Raw genomic sequence first — 8,429 nt, forward strand, 5'->3', positions numbered from 1 at the left:
TTATTTTGAGAGTTGTTTAAGTGAGAGAAGATCCTGTAACTTAGTGCAGTTTGGGGGAAATTGTAATGTTTAATAATTTATTTTATTCTGAAAATAAAATTTAGCATTGAAGCAAGGTAGATTTTGTTTGTATATGTGGTCAATAATAGTTCTTAGAAAGAAAATCGGAAAAAATCGGTATCGGCAGGTCACACTTGCAAGAAATCGAAATCGGCCAAGAAAATTGCAATCGGTGCATCTCTACTTTGTACCAATCACATTTTCCCCCAACTGTAACTCATTCATGAGCGTTTTTTATGTTTTGCCCATATGTCAGGTAAAATGCAGAAATGTCTAGCAGAGGAGGTGACATTTCTGCAAGGTTTACGCAGTTTGTTCAAGAAGTGTTTAAGGCAAATATCAAGTTATGTTGAAATGAGCAAGAGTTATAGTGCATGTCCCTCCTTCATAAGTCTGTTTCTCATTACCGAAACATTGAGTATCTCCACCGCAACAGGCCTTCAATTGTTGCGGTGAATGATAATGGTGTTGCGGAGGATGAGCGACCTTAAACATTCTTGCTAACTGTGGAAGCTAAATGAGGGTTAGCTAAACTTTCCCTCTCTTTTTATATTTAGACCATAATGGGGTATATAGTAATCAAAAAATTAAAACGGCAACATTTTTTAAAAGTTCACAAACTCATGTTTCAGTAATGAGAACTAAAAAGTTGTGTAGGTACTATGACAAACAAAATTTTTACTTTTATTTGGAGAGAAAAAATAAGAACTGCTTACCTGGTAGCCATCTTGAGTGTCACAGTCAATTATGTCCCTTCCAACAAAATTTCTTGAAAATGTTAGTTCCTTGAGGACTTAAACAATGATTGAAAATTGTTGCGGAGGATGAGAAAATTGGTCTTGGACACATTTATATTCCTTATTATTGTCACTACATTTACCAATGATCAACAAATACCACATGTTTCTTTACTGTAAATGTTTATAGTATAACATGCACTGAAGCTTTTTATTTTTTATATTTTTTAATTATAAATATTTCCATCTCAAAGAACACAAATCCAGTCATGGACACGTTGCGGTAATGAAAAATGTCCCCTTAAATGTGGAAAAAACAACAAAATTGGTATTTATGATGTCATTTGAAATCATGTGCAAAATAGTACATGAAGAGATGTTTATAACTGTATCCTTCTTATTTTGATAGCATTTACTTTTATCATCAAAATGTTTCATGACACCTCATATGTCTAATTTCGTGAGAATCACCCAAACATGTACACATGTTGCTCACATATTACTGTAGCCCAGTTTGTGCTGAATACAGTGTTATCAGACTTTAATATGTTTTTAAGCAACTGAAAAAAGCACAAATGTCAAGGCATGTCAAAACTTCTACAGGGCCCAAAACAACCTCAGACCCCAGAGGGTTAAATTTGAAATGTGCTTTGTGTGATAATCATGGTCTGGACACAAGCCGAAATCAAGTAGAACGAGTTGACGTTCTGCTTGCAAAGTAGTTTCCCCCTTTTCTCATCAGAGGCTGTCACCGTGAATAATTTTGAAAGACTCTGGACAGCTGGAGGACTAACACCTTCCTGTAATCCCTGCTTCTCGCCCTCAAGCCTGTGGGGTAAACCAGCACTACTTCTCCTACAGACCCTGTTCCAGTAGGATGCCTCATTGAGTGTTTGGTAATAGGTGTGGATGTGGTGACCATGAGAAAGCACCTACAGTATGTTGTGTGGATGGGGATTGAGTGTGAGTCAGCAATGCTTTGCATTCCCGGAAAGGACACTGATGTGTCTATCCTGGTAGACTGTGTCATCAGTATGCAGTTCTCCTGTGGCTGTCTATCATCCAAGTTGGATGGTCGTACTACAGTCACCAAAGTTGCAAGGCACTGCGTACTTGGAGCCAGGGTCGAGTTTCTGTCTTATGGGCTTCAGTGTCCATTAGGATCTTTAGATTCTCTCTAGCCCCCATCCAATTGTCTGTTGAATATGTGAATATACACCTATAAGTTAGACTTAAAAATGTATGGGCTTGATTACAATAGGTAACACAATTTCAAACAAAGTGGCATCTGCAAAAATGTTAAACTGTTATTCTGAACTAATTTCTCTTTTCTTTTTTTATATTTGCAAATATTGCCCAAAGTAATTTTAATACGTACTGTAAATCAGTTCTCATTAAGTTCACACAGGTGCCTTAGCGGAGTAGCCACAAGTGTAGTTTTTTGTTAAAGTTTACAAATTTCCATCATTGAGCAAGTAAATAAAAATGCAATGAATAAGCAAACTATGGGGACTAGTTTTTTCAATTAGTCTACTTCCCCCTTGTTATTTCTATTTGTGCTATTTTAATGCATTACTATCTTTACACTAATAATAATATAAATGGTAGTGAACTGTAAAACATACAGGCACCAAAATTACTTCCCATAATGCCTGAAACATGGTCACGGTATTTTTATGGTGAATTTCTGGCAACTACAGCTGTTGGCATTTTACTGTAAATGTCATCTTTTTTTTTTTTACAGTGAAAAGCTACAGCAGTCAACAGATGGATGTGTATTTGAAGTTAATTTAATGCCAAAAAGATGTGCATGCACAGAGTAAGAGTTGTGAAATTGTAAATAAAATGGCATGCGTTAAAACATTTAGCATACGCAGAGACCATTTTGTAAAGGTGTCAATCAAGTTGCAAGTGTAAGAAAAAAAGATTTTCAGTATTTTAATGCTTTGTATAAGTGCAAATCATGTGTTGTGAATCTTTAACTTCATATCAACATGAAATGAATTTGATCTTCAGAATTCTTCTGAATTTCTTCTTTTCATGCTTACACTTTTGGCAGTTTTTGTGCCTAAATATGGCCAAAAACATTGCAAACCTCTGCTAAATTTATTGACCGCATATAATCAGTCTGTATTTGTAAAAATAAACTGTTGCAAAAGTGTAAATGACTTGTGTTTGTGGCAAAAATATTTTCTAGAAATAATCCGATATACAATATTCTGTCTTAACTTTTTTTGCGCTCATTGTTGAACAACTTTCTCACTTAAGATATTTATAAGCGCGAGGGGGAAGGCGGGTTTACTTGCTTCTTCTAACCAATCAAATGAGGTATTGGTTGATCAGAGTACTCTGATCTGATTGGACAGCTTCTTCATATGGCTCAGTTTCGTATTTGGCAGAACGATATCTCTCCTCTTAAATTGAAAACTTAAATATTAATACACATTCTTTTATTGTGTGTGTAAAGTTGATCTGACCCCATTTATTAGTATAAATATGAATCTCAGTTTGATGTTCAAATGTTTCTTCACAATGCTTCTAATTATTTGAATGATATTTTAAATTACTTTTACTTATCATTGGCATGGCATGTGGATTGATGGATGGATGGATGGATGGATGGATGGAATTTGCTAGTACATTTTCACTTTGCACTTTCACAAACTGTACGTGTCCACTCGCATGCTGGAGACCTGCCGCTTTGAGTTTGAAATATGTGTACGAGTGCGTGTTTTCAGTACACACACAAAAATAAAATATTCCCACCATTGATTTTTTGGTTTGTTCCATCCTCCGGTGTCCCTCTCTGTTTGAATCTTTGGCTATTTGCTGATTTATTTATTTTTGTCCATCTACAGTAAAGTAGCAACTGTCCCATTTGCACTTCCTGTACTTGAGCTCAAGCCTGGGCTACTGGGAAAACTCTGTTCCCATGCAGACAGCATGTTCTTTCAAGAGCTTCTGGCCACCAGTCATCATCTAACCCTCTAAATCTTTTTTTGAAGCCCCAGAGGGGATGAGTGAGAGAAATAAATTAGAGGAAAAGAGGACAAATGGAATCTAATGAAAATGTTCAGGGTCCTGTTCCCTCACTTGGAAATAAAATGCACCATGACATTTTGTTTGGTTGGACAAAATTACAATATAAGTGTGTCTCTGCTCTCTTGTTTTTTGCTTTGAATTTTCTCTTGTGACCTCAAGGTCAGTTAGTCAGTGAGAAGCCTTTGATATTTTGATGAGCAGGCAATGTGCAGTGCATATTTGAATCAGAACCTTATAAGAAACTGATGCAAAATATATGCAGTCATTACTATTAGCAAAGCTGGTGTTGCAACTGATTATCAGTGCAAAGCTTTTCCAAAGAATATTTTGATGTTGCAGAATCCTACTGATTATCTTGTTTCTTTGGGCATGCTGCTCTTCATAAGAGAGTGAATAGTTATGGCCACTGCTGCATTGTTCCATCTGACTGATGTTGTTGCAACACAATAGACACTTATTAAGATTGAATTACTGATTGCTGGTAGCTTCCTTCTGCAATACAAATCTGAATTAAAATCTAGAATTTCGTTGTCTCTCTTTTGGGGTGTAATCTGGGCTCCCAGAGAGTTTATTCACCTTATTCAGTCCCGCCTCTTTCCTGCGCTCCGCTTTTCTGGATTTTGAGAAGAGTCGATCAAAGTGAATTACGTGTGGGAGAACAGAAAGTATTTTTCCCCAAGAGTTGATGGTGTGAGTCTACAGCACCCCTTTAATACGTGAAAATGCTTGTGAGGTGTTTTTTCTGTCACTAAATGTTCTTTTTTCAACACCCGCAGAGGTAAATTTGACCTGGCAGATCACATTCAATCAGCTATGACACACTGCACTTTTTTTTTTAAATTGTTATAGGTGTAATTCTGCTTAATCTTTAGGATTCAACTTAATAATAATTTGTGTTAAAATATGTAGTTGATATGAAATTTCCAACAGTAATAGCTCATAGTATTATACATGCAAGTTCAACATTAAATAAAAGTACAATTGTACTTTAATTAATTTGTCACCCTACATTTTCTAGAGGCTTAAATGTGATTTAAATGGAATAGAAAACAAAAACATACACTACCACATGTATATGTGTGTGTATAAATATAGTTGTTTAAATAAAACATTGCGTAAATTAACTAACACGTTGGGTGACTGACACAAGAAGTTGGTCTGAAGAGTTATAGGAGATATTTTTAATGACTTTGTGTTGTCTCTTGGAGTTTCATTAGCACAGAGGCACATCAGTACGTCCACAGCTTGATTATGAATGAGCACTCTTGTTTTAAAACCTCCCCGCTCTGCTTCTAGTTGATATGACATCCCCTGAACACTTTAAAATACTCATGATAGCTTATGACAACTCTAGAACCTGTAAATCCATTTCACTAGCTAATTACATTTTGAAATCAACACAATAGATATTTATATAGAACTGAATTTCCAAGACAAAGTTTTCAAGATGGCTGCGTGCTAGTTTCTCTGGTGCATAAGGGCAATTAGAGCCTCTGAAAGATAACGTTTTTCTTTAGACTTGAAGTAATAGAGCAAAGGTGACATTCTGTGTCACCTAAGAGATACTAAATTTGTGTTGTATAATGTTGTGACAAGGAGGTGGGTGGTCCTGGGCTGGGCTGTGAGGATTGGCGCCTGGCATTGAGATACCGCACTCAGCCTGGAGAGGGATAAAAAGGAGCCAGAGATGCCAGATTGAGAGAGAGAGGGAGGTACACACAGCCACTAAATGTGTGCGTTCTGCCTGTTGAACTGATGAGAAAGCATACAGAGCTGTGTGTGCGTTATTGTTTTGTTATGCTGAAAAGCAGTTTTTAATTATAATATGTTTAATTAAAAGTATTTTGGTTGTAAGCCCGGTTCCCTCTTCCTCCTTTACGATGAGCAAGAGACCTGTCTGCAACAGTGGTATCAAAACCCGGTATTGGAGGAAGACACGCCATTCTCCGCTGATGGAGGATCGCGACGCCAAAGAAACGATCAATCCGGTGGTATTGGAGCGGTTCATCAGCAGGCTACAGGAAGGGATGACTGAGGGATCCAGTGTCATCGCCTGGCGTCGCTGAGGACATCTGTGCAACTGGCTGAGGACCAAATGGTGGCGTGGTCGGAAACCAGATTTTTTTTTTTTCTCCGCTTCTCTTTTACTTTTCTTTTCTCTCTTGCTCCTCTCTCTCTCTCTCGGGCTCTCCTGCTTTCTTTCAATCTTCTCACTCCCTCCCCTCATCCTACTCATGTTCCCAGGAGGCGGGGAAGACCAGCTGTTGGAAGGACGGCCGAAAGGGCAACAACTCCCCTCCAGGAAGCGAGGTGGGAAGTAAGTCAGGCCGGTTTGTTCCCGGGCCGTAAGGATGGACACCTGGCGCTGAGTTACCACAATCAGCTGGGAGAGGGATAAAGAGACTGAGAGAGGGGGAGGTGCACTCAGCCGCTAAACATGTGCATTCCGCCTATTGGACTGAAAAATCATCAGAAATAGAGAGCACACAGAGATGTGTGTGCATTATGGTTTTGTTATGCTGAAAAGCAGATTTATGTTATATTGAATTAAAAGTCTTTTGGGAAGTGGGAACCCAGTTCCCACTTCCTCCTTTACGATGAGCAAGAGACCTGTCTGCGGCAATTGTCAAGTAGGACATGTTACTGGATTAACATATTTTTTTGCATTTTCTAACTGTACTGCATTATATGTGCAAAACAGATCATTACTGTATTTTCTTATAATATACACACATATAATATTTATATGGAGTCCAGGAGTCATTAGACATGAGATATGGTGGCACAGAAATGTACCAAACCATGGCTGGCGAACAGTGTTTTGTGTTTTCTGACCTTATTCCTAAACCTAACCATTGGCGTTTACATGCACTTAAGAATTTAAGGGATTTAAGGGGTTAAGAGAAAGTGGTTTAACACACCTAGGTTTCTCCTGGAGAACGCAGCTTTATGTGGCCATGTAAACACATAAGCGGCATTGTTACAGGTTTTTGAAGAGTGTGCATGTGCGTGAACAGACCATTTAACAAATGTCCTAGGATGGTGCCCAACAACAAGTGAACAAAGTGGAAAGAATTCAACATTTGCAGTGGGAAAAGCAGATACACTGTAAATTTATAAACACTAATGTAAAATCTGTATCGATGCCAAACCCTTGTGGGTGTAGCGTCTTCCATTCAGCTGTGGTTTAATGTGATTTCTGATTTCATACAGAAGCCTTGTTTCTCTGTGAAAAATGTGTGGTTTCCAAAACCTATTTAAGATAAATCCTAATAGCTATCCTTTAATAACTCTACATTTAATTCACATCACATCATCATAATTCCATGCTTTGATTAATAACTAAGCACTTCATACCATATTTTTTGCAAAATGTGCTTTGCCCCTTTTCTGTAGTTTGGGTATCCATCTCACTTTCTTCCCTGGGGCTCTGAAGGGTTAAATGTGCTTCTCGACCAGAGCATGAAGGAGTAGTATCCACTGAGCCTGTAATCCTTCTATTATTAATGTATTGTTGTTGCAGGGGCCAAGTTTTTTCTTGCAGCAAAGGCTTTTGAAAGTCATTACTCAAGCTGAGACAAACAAAGCTCATGGCAGGCAGCCTGTGGACAGTAACAAGACTGGACCTGACCACTAACAAGGGAGGGTTCACAAGCTCCACCACTTTCACAATTGTTTCACAATTTTTTTAATCGGGTCTAATTTACATTGGTCTTTTATCCCTATACTTTTAATTGGACCAAATGTAAGCACAACAGCATTTCATGATTTAATGCTCTACCTGGCAAAAGTAACAAGATCTGCTTTCTTGCTGGGAAATAGGGTGTTTTTTGGCATTATGTCCACTTCTTGAGGAGAATGTGCCTGTGCTGCCAATATTGTATGGCCCAAAGTCATGAACCTTAATTGAAAACTGCTGGCAGATGTGACAGGAGTGTGACTCCTCAGCATGTGAGTGTTACAGTGTAATTAAAATGTGGAAAGAATATACACTGTGAAAGTTACAAGATGAGGAATATAATGATGCCGTTGCAGACAGACAGTGTATTGCATCCTCAATTCCTTATTTTGGTCTCAAAAACTGTGGGAGGATGTTGTCTTGCTCTCTCCAAACTGCATGTTTGTGTTTTGTGAGCAGCTTTCTCCATAACAATTACTGCATGCTAATTACAGCGTTAAGCTGAGATAAATGTTGCCTGACAATTAGAACCTAATCTTCCAGGAAAGTTCCTCTCGATTGTCATACAATACTAGCCTTCCAGCCAGCTAAACGAGTTAAGCCTTGAAACCGTGGAGGTCTTATGTAGTAAAAAAGACTCCCATCAGACATATGAGATGTTTGTATGGGTTTCGCACTCCTTCAGTGATGTGCAGGTGTGAAGTCTTCTGCTTTAGCCCCCCGCTGGCCTTGAAATTGAAGCATCCACCCAAGCCAATAGACGACCCAGCAGGAAAAGGGAGAGTGCAGGATCATTTGTTGATCAGCCCATTAAATTGTCATTAGAAAGCCATTGCTTTGCTATGCTCCACACTCTTTCTGTCATATTGAGTTTAGCCCCACTTGACGACTAGTTACGTCAAAGCCAACTT

This window comes from Xyrauchen texanus, chromosome 9 (genome assembly GCF_025860055.1).
Source record: "Xyrauchen texanus isolate HMW12.3.18 chromosome 9, RBS_HiC_50CHRs, whole genome shotgun sequence".
In the NCBI taxonomy this organism is placed as follows: Eukaryota; Metazoa; Chordata; class Actinopteri; order Cypriniformes; family Catostomidae; genus Xyrauchen; species Xyrauchen texanus.